The sequence below is a fragment of the Equus quagga genome, chromosome 4 (assembly GCF_021613505.1).
Source record: "Equus quagga isolate Etosha38 chromosome 4, UCLA_HA_Equagga_1.0, whole genome shotgun sequence".
Lineage (NCBI taxonomy): Eukaryota > Metazoa > Chordata > Mammalia > Perissodactyla > Equidae > Equus > Equus quagga.
The window spans coordinates 127365512-127377177 of record NC_060270.1 but is presented as its reverse complement, the minus strand read 5'-3'; the positions used below and the strand labels follow the sequence as shown (position 1 = coordinate 127377177).

At 44.1% G+C, this 11666-nt stretch overlaps 1 protein-coding gene across 3 annotated transcripts in view; it reads right to left on the bottom strand.

Annotated features, from left to right (window-relative positions):
• LOC124238030 (NGFI-A-binding protein 1) overlaps positions 1–219 on the bottom strand; it is a 43634-nt gene extending 43415 nt beyond the window's left edge. For 2 of the 3 annotated variants that reach the window (XM_046658431.1, XM_046658432.1), the window contains exon 1: positions 89–219. The gene's annotated coding sequence lies outside the window, so the exon portion shown is untranslated. The remainder of the gene's footprint in view (positions 1–88) is intronic. The other variant, XM_046658434.1, reaches the window with a different exon arrangement.
• Between the last annotated feature and the right edge of the window lie 11447 nt (positions 220–11666).

Sequence of the window (11666 nt, the reverse complement as noted above, 5' to 3'; positions counted from 1 at the left end):
CCCGTGCCCGCGCTGCCCGGCGACGCCGCGCTCCAAGTTCGCCCGCGGCCGCACGCGCGCGCCCCGGCGGCCCGCGAGCGGTACGTACTCGGCCGGCGGCTGCAGCGGGCTGGGCGCGCGCTCCCCCGAGGACGGCTCAGCCCCGACTCCGAAGTGCCGGCCCCCGGCTCTCCCTGCTCCGGCGGCTGCGGCGGCCGGGACGCCCCCGCTCCCATCGAGGGGGGCAGGGAAGGTGGTGGGCGCGCTCTCCCGGCTCCCCCCCCAGCTCGGGCCCGCCGCTCCTTCCTGCCCGCCAGCCCCGACGGCGCTCGCTCGGCCGCGGTGGCGGCGGCGGCTCCTCCCGGCTCGGGCGCGCGGGCGGCGGCGGCGCCTCCCCCGCCGCGTCCTCCCTCCCCTGCCCCCTCCTCTCCCTGCGCTCCCCTCCCCTCCCCGCGCGCTGCACCCTCCCCCTCCCCCGCCCGCCTCCGCCGCCCCCACCCCCCGCGCGCTGTCACATTGGGAGATTCCGCTCTTGCTACATTCGCCGCTCCGGCTCCCGCCCCCGCGCGGCCGAGTGACGCAGATCCCGGCGTGGGCCGCCGCAGGGTGGGGGCGGGGGCGGCGGCCGCAGGGGCCCGGCGCTGCCTCTTCCCGCCGCCCCCGCCGCGGGAGCCGGAGGGCGGCCCATTCACACGGCAGCTGGGAGGAACCAAGTGGGCGCCCGGGAGGGGGCGGCTCCCCGAGTCCCGCTCCGGGCAGGGGGAGGGGGCGGGAAGGAGGGCCCCCGGGGGTGGCGGCAGAGAGGGGACGTCGCCTGGGGCCTGCTCGCCAGCTGCAGAGTGAACCGGGAAGGTTTGCAATTAAAAAAATTTTTTTTATTTTAATGTGTGAGCTTCCCAATATAGTATTTCAAAGAGCACACCCCGCCAATCCGACATCCCCTGGGAGGCTGCCTGTAAAGAGAGAGCGCGCTCAGCCCACGAATCTGGGCGCCGGGCTCGCCCCCACCCCCGCGGGCTGGAGGCTGGGGGCCAGGCTCCCCCACCCCGCGTCCGCGGGCCCCGGAGTCCTGCGGGAAGTGGGCTGCGACGGCTCGGGGCGGGGGCGGCAGGTGCGCGGCGCTGGAAGAAAAGCTGGTGGTTCCGAGAGAATCTCTGCCTCGCGCATCTTGCCCCCTCCCCACCGCCGCCCTGCCATTGGGAGTGGGCGAGGAGGGGAGGAATGGGAATCGACGAAGCGAAGTGCACCTTTGACAACTGTCTTGCTTGCCGGGTAACTTAATGCCAACCTTCTCAGCCCTGCTGAAAACCTGCCTGTTATTTGACTGGTTAGTATTGTCTGTTTCCACGGCGTAGCAATCCGACGGCCCTAGTACCATCCTGGGGTGTGTTATCGTGCAGTTCCCAAGGCACGCTGTAGAATGTTTTGAGTTTGGTTTGCATAAACTTTTCTAGTCAAAGAAAGTATTAAAATACTTCCAGAAATATACTTAACCTATTGCCAAAAATATTGGAAATTTTAGAATCTATTTTTCCTTTCTTTGCAAAAGTGGAGAAATGAAAGAAGTCCCCGAATTTTAGCATTGTGTTCTTGAAGGGTAGAGAGCGTTAAGTATAAATCTACCAAATACAGGTAGAATCCCGTTTTAACGTACGTATAAAAATCCGGTTATAGGAGCCATTCCCACATCCTGGCTGGCCTCCCGGAGTGTGCCTACTTTGCTGAGTGGGGATACAAGGCATTCTTTGAGATGGGAAATTCTTCATACCACATCTTTATGTAGCAGCAATGGATGGGATGATAACATTGGAAGAAAAAGACCTTATTAAAGTACTGAACCTTTTTTTCTTTTTGCAGAAACATGTTATAGGAATGAGTCATGCCACAATGGAATATATATAATTAAACCTCTTTCTCCAGTGTTAGTGAAAGGTTCTGTCTGGAGTAGTTGTGTTGATGTTTCAAATGAATAAGCATGCTTACTTCCTCGAATTCGTCATCGGCTGAAGAAATCACCGCTGGAACTTTGTCTCAGCCTAATTGTCACGGGTTTGCAGCTGTGGACCCTGTTCTGCCAGAGAAAGTGAACTTAGGTTATTAGAATAAAAGAAAGACGATTTCTTGGAAAGACATGGGTTAATAAATTTTCAGGCAATGATGTCTGCAGAATTCTTCCAATTTCCGTCTGAGATCCTGATGTTTTGCAAACACTGTTGGTTCTAACAGCTAGAGGAGAATAACTTACAGAAAGATGCAGAGTGATTCCCGAGTCATGAAATGAGTAGTCTTCCCTGGACTGTCGAGCCTTCCAGTGGAATTGTTTCCAGAGTTGCAAAAACGACTTTAAATCCTCTCCCCGAGCTTGTGTATGTCCGGCCAGCACTGAAGGTGATGCTGAGAAGGAAATGTGTCAGGCAGGTACCTTTTCTTCTGACTTGTAACTGGCTATTTCTATAGTTAAATACTGAAATCGCTTCTTGTTTGTTTTCTGGGCACATTTAGGTAATATAGTCTTCCCACATTAAGAATGAGATTTGGGGCCCACTTGGCTTTGCTTAAAGACCCCATTGTGAGAGGAAGGAAAATGAAGGAAAGATAAAACGTTAAGTTTTTAGGCACCCAATTCTGTATGTCTGTCTGACAACACTGTAGTTAATATGGCTGCTCAAAAAGAGAACTGAGGCATTCACCTGTGTCTGAGACAACTCAGATGGAGAAACACTGATTCTTGTATAGCTCCTCAGCACTTTCATCCCTTACGCCACCTAAACGCTACACCTCAACATATACAGTCTGCTCCCCCTCCCAGGCCCTGGTGGTCCGAGAAGAGAAAGCATGCCATCCTGTAAGGTAACAATTCTGGTGTCTTAGTTGTTCCATATTCCATTTCCTCCTGTAAGTATGTCTTATACTTCTCTTGAATTCAGTAAATATATGTTTAATAGAATTTTTTTAAAAATTATTAAAAATACTTCAGTGATAAGTGCATTTTTAAACATAAGGAATCCTTTGGACAAAAAAAAAAAAAACCATTCCCACATTATGGAGCTAAAAAGAAAGTTTTTAGTAAAAAAAGTATTGTAGAAAGTTGGTTGTATTTCTGACATTTGAGTGAAAATTTCACTGAAAGAGCATTAATTTATTTCAGAAAGATTTCTTACTTTAAAATGCTTCAGTGATGCAAAACAAAAGAATGCATAATAAATTTAAAATGTTCTTGAGGAGAGAAAGAATAACATTATGGTTTATGACCTACAAGATCTGAAATACAATATAATTCTATCCTCGTGTTCTCCTGTTATTACCTCAGAACAATTCTATACTTAACAAATTTTCCACTCTGTGTGGTGGCGGACCTACAATTAACTGAGTCATGTGCAATATTTGTATTACCAGAAATATAATTAAAATTTCCCTTATTTTGCAATATGAAATGTAAAGCTTTGGATGTGTATTGTAGATTAAATAGATTTTTAAATATATGGAGATTTGAATATTTTAAAATATATAGAGATTATAAACAAGTTTCTTAAAGGCAAGCTAATGGGAATATATATAATAACTGATCATTTCAAGAGTCATGACTTTAAAAATACCTCCTCTTCTAAAATATAAGGAAATTTTGATACACTGTATTTTATTAGAAGATACCATAGAATTTTAAGATATAAAGGATTATAAAGTTCACCTAATTCACTCTCCTTTATGTAGTCAAAGGATATTCAAATACTTTGCAGAAATTCAACATACAACAGTTTATTTTCCAATAGTTTATTTATTTATAAGTTGGTTATTTTGAACTTGTAATGTAATCCCTGTTGGAAAAAGAAATGAGATAGATTCCTAAGATAGGCTACAAATGCTTATAAAATGCATGTGAAAATACGTAATTATGGACTTTGGGGGCACTAGGTAGAATCTTAGAAATCATCTGATGCAATTGATTTATACAAATAAGGAAATTTATTCTAAACATTGCTAATATAAAGAGCAGAAAAATATTAATATAATATTAGGCAGTAAATACAAGCAAATATTTAATTAAATGAAGAGTAACTTGGATTTTAATATAAAAGTTTGTGTTTAAGACGAAAGAGAATGTAAACAGAAACTTTTGAAAAGACTTTCTAAAGAGAATTTCCGGACATTTTTTAAGGATTAGATCCTTGTTTTTCTTCCTCCTCCATCCTCTCTCTCTGGCAGCAGTGGTCACAACTCAGCTACTCTTTCTCTTCTCTTCCCCCTTTTCCCTTTTCCCTGGCGACTGCTGTGCAGAACTTGAGTACTTAACTGTCCTGTAACTCTGTTTCCGGTCTCAGCAACACTGGCTGCTGGCCGCTCGTTCCTGACTGTTACGGACCGAATGTTGGTGTGCCCCCAGAATTCATGTGTTGAAATCCTAACCCTCAGTGTGATGGTGTTAGGAGGTGGGGATTGGGGAGGTGATTAGGTCATGAGGGTGAAGCCCCGGTGAATGGGATTAGTGCCCTTGTAGACGAGAGAGACCCTGAGAGTTCTCTTGCCCCTCCCACCATGTGAGGACACTGCAAAAAGATGGCCGTCTGTGAACCAGGAAGCAGCCCCTCACCAGACACCAAATCATCTGCTGGTGCCTTGATCCTGGACTTCCCAGCCCCCAGACTGTGAGAAATAAATTTTCTTGTTTAAGCCACCCAGTCTATAGTATCTTTGCTATAGCAGCTAAGACACTAGCCATTAGTAATTCTCAGCTAACTACACAAGGCGGGTGGAGAGTAGGTAAAAAATACTCCGCTCACAGTCTCTGGAATTTATCCAAACCACCTTCCATTTGCACACTTCTTTCTGGGCTTTCTTTTTCCTCGCCATCACATGTTTGCCTTTTGCTCTTCTCCACCCAGTTTGCTGAGATTGATGGCAAGTCTGTGCTCACTTTCCCAGCTGGTCTCTTTTTCCAGGTCTGCACTCTGCAGGCAAGGGACCCACCAGCTAGAGTACCCCTTTTAAGCATCCGTATGAGGGTGGATGGGAAGATTTTGTTTGTTTCCTTGACAAAGGTGTGTGACTTGTCAGCCAAGATGTGGGGCGTTTTCTAGTTCATAAAAGGAGCAAGGAATTATGAAGAGAGAATGTAAAGAAGAGGGCCTTTCTTGAAGTAAACGGGCAAGAATTGAAAGAAAGTGGAGAGAGAGGAAGGGACGAAAAGAACGTAAATGTGCACCTGTGAGAAGCTGACTAAAGTGGACACAACTATTATGGGAGAAATGAAAAGTCAAAGAAATAGTTCCCAAGTACATGACTTTCCTGAAGAGAAGAGGAGAAAAGACAGAGGAGAGCTCATCCTAACATAGATTCCTCTAAGCCAGCCACAGAAGTGTGCTCTTGACGTGGGGCAGATGGCAGTGATGGGACGGAGTAGCTGGGACAGATCTGCAGGGAGAAGGGACAGAGAAGCAGTGGTCACGCTGCTCTTCGCTCGCTGAGAGCCTGTGTCTATCTTTTAGTTGGACTGGGAGAGATCATATATGTGTCAGGTGCAGGTATCAGGAAAAGGAAAGGAAAGCAGAACGGGTTCAGAAACATCCTCCGCGCCATGTGCTTTGACCACGCTGCTTCAGACATAAAGAAATTGAGTATGTTAATAGTAATAATTGGGCTAATTGTCACAACAAATTACTCAACACTGCCTTCTAGGAGCAGACACTTTGAAAGGACAATGCTTGTATTGTACAGTAAGAGGTTTAAAACTATTGAAATAAAAGTAAATCAAACATGGCTCTGTTCACATATCATTGCCGTGTTCCGTCTTTGCACTTTGGCTGAGGTTGATGTGCTTACCCAGGTTGGTGCATCATGGCTCCTCAGCTGGCCCAGGATTGGCAATGATATACGGCAGTCAAAATTTTAATGACCTTGATCTCTTCATTTTCTATCTATTGCTCTAATTTTTTGTTTCCTACTATAAGAACAATCTCTAATAGTGATGGAGTGAGAGTTTTTTCTAATATAAAACATATTCCTTAAATAAAATTTCCCAAATTATCCTAGTGCTGGTAAGGTTAGGGGCTGTTATGCAAGTGCTGGTAAAAGAGAGAAGCAGCCTTTAGAAGGGCAATTTGGCAAATTCAACCAAAAGTTTTGAAGTATTCATATGATTTGATCCAACAGATTCACTTCTAGGATATAAACCTAAATTTATAAACATTGAAGAAGAAGGTATTTATCACAACTTCATTTATAAAATTTAAAAAGCAAAACATCCAAAATAATGAATTAAGTTATATCACATCTATCTGATGGAACATATTCAATTAATATGTAATAATTTTGGGAAATACTCGTGATATATTACTGGTCAAAATAGAACAGAGCAGAACAATCTATAATCTCTCTACCTGAATAAATTTGGCAGAAAATTTACCAAATGTTCTTAGTAGTTATCTTTGGGTATTATAGACAATTTTTATTTTCTTTATGCTTTTTAAATTTTCAAAAATTTCAACAACAAACATGTATTACTTTGAAAATCAGGGGGAAAATTTAAATGTTATTTTTAACAAAGATCTTGCTTCAAAAGCAGTTTACAATGGGGACCAGCCTGGGATTCTCAGGTTTGGATCCTGGGTGTGGACCTACAACACTGCTTATCAAGCCATGCTGTGGCAGCGACCCACATACAAAATAGAAGAAGATTGGCACAGATGTTAGCTCAGGGCCAGTCTTCCTCACACAAAAAAAAGTGGTTTACAATGAAATAAAAGTTAAATCAAAATTGTACTATATTTAACTACTTGTTTGAAGACGGCAACAAAAATAGCAACTTATCTAACAAGTATGTATTGAGCCCTTGGTACGTAATCAGTCCTGTATAACTACTTGCCTTGAGAGTCTACCATGTGTCAGTTATAGAGAGACAGAGATAGAGATGTAGATAAAGCTTGCTTGAACTGCTTTAATCTGATGTTACAAATCCAGTCATTTCTCTTTTGTTTTTCTGATTAAGCATTCAGACATGTATCTGCTTGTATCTTTTGAGGATGTCCCTAGCCAGGGACTTGCACAGTCTGGGGACTTTTGTAATTCACAGAGTGGTGTTCAGTCCTTGGGCTTCCACATCCAGTGACGGAATTGGCTTCTGGGCAGCCTCTGATGTCACTGTTTCTCACTGCCCCTGTTTGGCTGCCCAAAACTGGGGCCACAAAATGCAGTGCTGGTCCAGTGCTGCCCGAGACCCTTCTGCAGGCAGCTGTGGTTCTTTGGGGTGGAACAGAGGAGCCCACTCCCTCCAAGACTGCAGCTCGCAGGGCTCCGCTCTTCCTTCTTCTCACACACAACCGTCTCCCAAGAGTGCTGGCTACAGGCTTGCCTTGACCATCTCCAGTCTCAAAGCCGCCGCTACCCTCATCCCAGGGATCCAATCACTGGCAACGGCTCTCTTTCAGACTACTTTTTTTTTTTTGGAGGAAGATTACCCCTGAGCTAACTACTGCCAATCCTCTTTTTGCTGAGGAAGACTGACCCTGAGCTAACATCCATGCCCATCTTCCTCTACTTTATATGTGGGACACCTACCACAGCATGGCTTTTGCCAACCCGTGCCATGTCTACAGTGGGGATCTGAACTGGCAAACCCCGGGCCACAGAAGCAGAATGTGCTCACTTAACCACTGTGCCACCCGGCCGGCCCTTCAGACTACTTTTTGATAGATTTTCATTTGGTTTTACAGTATCTTTTCTGGATTATATAAATTTTGAGTCATTTTTCTCATTCCTGTTCTTCCAGCCTCTCAGTTTGCCTAACACTTGAGGTTCATTTGCGTAAGGACTATTTACATTGCTGCGAAGGTTCCCGTGGCAGACTGCCCAGATGCTTACCATCCAGATCCTCTGACTGCCAGGGCACTTACACAGGGCCCCTCTGTGTGTCTCGTTGTCGCCCTCCACCCCTAGTCACACACACTGTGGATGGGTAGGAGTTCTTAAGTGCACACTCCACCTTCCTTGTATGCCAAGGTCAAGAAATAGGCAGGTTGCTTATAAAGTGGCATTTTGCAAGCAAGAATGGATGCTCAGAATCAGATGGGCAGTCTGAGGACAATTGGAGGCAGGAAAAGATGTTGTGAAGAAGTCAAGGCTTCTGACACAGCACAGTGGTCTGACAACTAGGGGTCCTGTCCGAGAAAGAAGGGAGAGCTCATGTGAGGCAGGTCCCCCAGTGCTGCCTGGAGCAGTCCAATTGCTCCTTCCTCTGCAGGGCTCAGCAGGCATGAGCCCTCTAGCTCCCACAGCCCCTGTGCCTTTCGTCCTACTTCCTTCACTTTCTTTCACCTCCCTCTCAGGCACCCAGTATCTTCCCGATGTCTGAGTTTGTTTCCTAACAAGGAAGAACATGATCTGATCCAGATATACCCGGAGGTGTTAATGTTGCAGTGTGCTACTTTTCCAAAGATGTTTATACCTGGAGATTATGTTTGTTCAACAATTTAGCACCTCCTGAAGGACACGCGCTAAGCCTGTATGCTCAGGAGAATTAAAAAAAAAAATCTGCTCTAATTCCCGGCTTAAAACGGGAAATAGACATGTAATAGAGTGGTTGTTCCACGTTAGGAGACGTTCTTAGTCACATCATGGAAAGAGTGATGGTTCTGCCTTAGACGGGGCACGGAGGTGAAGGTCATGAGGCTTGTAAGAAAGTGACAATTGGGCAGGTCTTGAAAAATGAATTTAATAGAAAGACTCAGGAAGTACAGGCACTCCCCAGTGAGTACAGAGGCACAGAGGCAGTGAAACAGCATGCAGCGTGAGCAGTGAATTAGGGCAGTAATTGTAAAATGAAACATAACTGGTTCCAAATGACTTCCGAATGAGATGTGAAGAGGGCAGAGGCAGAAGATGAGGCCGCAAAGACCGAATCGTGCAGCGTCCTCATGTGACACACTGAGCAGCGTGGATTTTATCCTGTCGCTGTAGCTCTCATCTTCGGTGAGCGCGAGAATCAGGCTGGTAGCGTTAGACAACAGAATAGTAGTTGCAATTAGGGAAGAGGGAGGTGATTGGGTGGGACCCAGGGGGGCTTCTGAAGTGCTGGCAGAGCTCTCTTCCTGGTTCTGGGCCATGGTTATATGGATGTTCACTTTGTAATAATTTATTGAACTGCATACTTACGTTTTCAGTGCTTTTCTTAATATGTGTTATACTTCTCAATTGTAAAAAAGAAAATTTGGGGGCCAGCCCTGGTGGCCTAGTGGTTAAGTTTGGCGCTGCACTTTGGGGGCCCAGCCGGATTCGGTTCCCAGGCCTAGACCTACACCATTTGTCCGCCTGTGGAGGCGGCTCACATACAAAAAGGGAAAGATTAGCAACAGGGTGAAGTGAGTCTTCCTCAGCAAAAAGCAAAAAAAAAAAAAAAAAGAAAATTAAAAAAAAATAAAGCTGGGTAACTTGTTGAAAACATGATTCCAGGGCCTCACACTCAGACATTCTGACTGAGTCAGCCTGGGCTAGGACTCAGGAATCTGCATTTTTTAAACAATTGCCTTATAGGATCTGAAGCCCAAAGGGACCCCGAAACACATGCGGAGAACACTGCAAGGGGTATTGTGGGAGGCACCCAAAAGGTTTAAGCAAGAAATTACGAGCAAAGACTTGCCTGTCTGAATGTGCTGGATTAGGGAGAGGAGGAAGTTGAGGGTGGCCTCCATCTTACACCCAACAGCACTTGCAGGTCCTGTGTCCCATTCCCTTTGAGCTTTTGAAAGAGATGTGACAAATAAGGTGCTGATGATTTATCAGTACTAAATGTATTTTTTGAGGTGTGTTTTGTTTGGAAGTTCTCTTATGTCTGAAAAATTTTGACCCCATATTATGCTGAGTGAAATTAGTCAGAGGGAGAAAGTCAAATACCGTATGATCTCACTCATAAGTAGAAGATAAAAACAATGACAAACAAACACATAGCAATGGAGGTTGGATTGGTGGTTACCATTGGGGAAGGGGGAGGGGGAGGGCAAAAGGGGTGGTTAGGCTCACATGTCAGGGGATGGACTATAATTAGTTTTTGGGTGGTGAACGTGATATAATCTACACAGAATTCGAAATATATTATGATGTACATCCAACAGCTATATAATGTTATAATCCAATGTTACTGCAATTTAAAAAATTTTTAAAATTTAAAATTTAAAAAAATAATAATAATGATAATAAGACGGGTTTATATGTATTGACACAGGAACTTTTTGCATCATATGTGAAACACGATCCCCTACATGTTAAGAAAAAAAAAGGAAAAAAATAAAATCTTAAAAAAAAAAAGAAAAACAACAATAAAACAAACCAATTTGTAAAAAAAAAAAATTGACCCCAGTACATTAATTTCTAATAGATGAATTTTAGGCATGGAACAAGCCTCTGGGACAGATGTTTTGGGGCTAGGAGCGACTTTCTAGAATTTTTTAAATGACTGCATTCCCAGCCTCTGAGTAATAGTGGTTCAGCTACTGACCCACCGTCATGATGGCATGTGCTTAGTGATGACTGATTTGCATGGATGCAGCTAAATTCTTTTTCTTGTCCCTTATAATCAGAGGGATATTTTTGTGACATAAAGCAACCAACATAGTTTTCTTCCAAACCCTAATCCCTTTGGGAAAAAAATGACAAATTTTGTTGCAAAGTTGTTTTCCCTTTGGTGTTCAGAGAGATGGAAAAAGAAAAGGGAAACTTTACTTGGCCTTAAACAGAGAATGGAAAAGTGCAAAAGTCTGACATAGAATTTGCATAGATTTTTTTCCTCATAATTGAAGTTCTGAGGAAACGCCATAAGGTTTTTTTACTTGCCACAATTATTACTTCTTTGTAACCAGAGTGCATCCATTTATCAGATCAGCAAAAATTTTAAAGTCTGACAAAGTGTTGGCTAGGATTAAGAAGGTAAGGACTCAGGTACTTCTGGTAAGAGTATAAATTGGCGCACTTTGCAGAGCAATTTGGCAATATTTAGTCAAGTTAAAGGCGTGCATACTCTGACCCAGAAATTGCACCCCTAAGTATATTCTCAGAGCAACTCTCTTACATGTGCCCAAGGAGAAACATACAAGAATATTCACCGCAGCATTGATTGCAATAGGAAAAAACTGGAAACAACCTACATTAGATCAACAAAAGAATTCATGAATGAATTGTGATATATTCATACAGTGGATATAGCTGTGAAAATAAATGAAATAGATCTACATAGCTTCCATGGAAAAATCTCACAAATATGATGTCAAGTATAAAAGCAAGTTGCAGATGAATATGTACAATATGATGCCATTTATATCCAGGTTAAAAACTTGTAAATATGATTATTGTGTGAGAAACTACCTTGCTGCAACAGAAGCCTGTAAGTATAATAACATGCAAGCTATCCAAGAGATCACAGAGCAGAAGGGCTTACAGACCAAAACGAGATGCTTAGATCACATGGTTTATTAAGTTGATTCAAAACACACAGCAAAAAGCAAAGTGAAAGAGATCGGGTAGGTTAACACATTTAAGATATGGTGTAGGCAGGATAGAAAGATGCCGCTGCCTGAATCCTGAGTCCTGTGTCTCTCTTCCCCGAGGAGGGTATGCTTGCAAGGACCAGAGCTGAGATTTGAGCAAAGTTGCCCACCACGTAGAAGGTGCCCAGGGCTAGAACACGCACTCGCTCTACAGGCTCC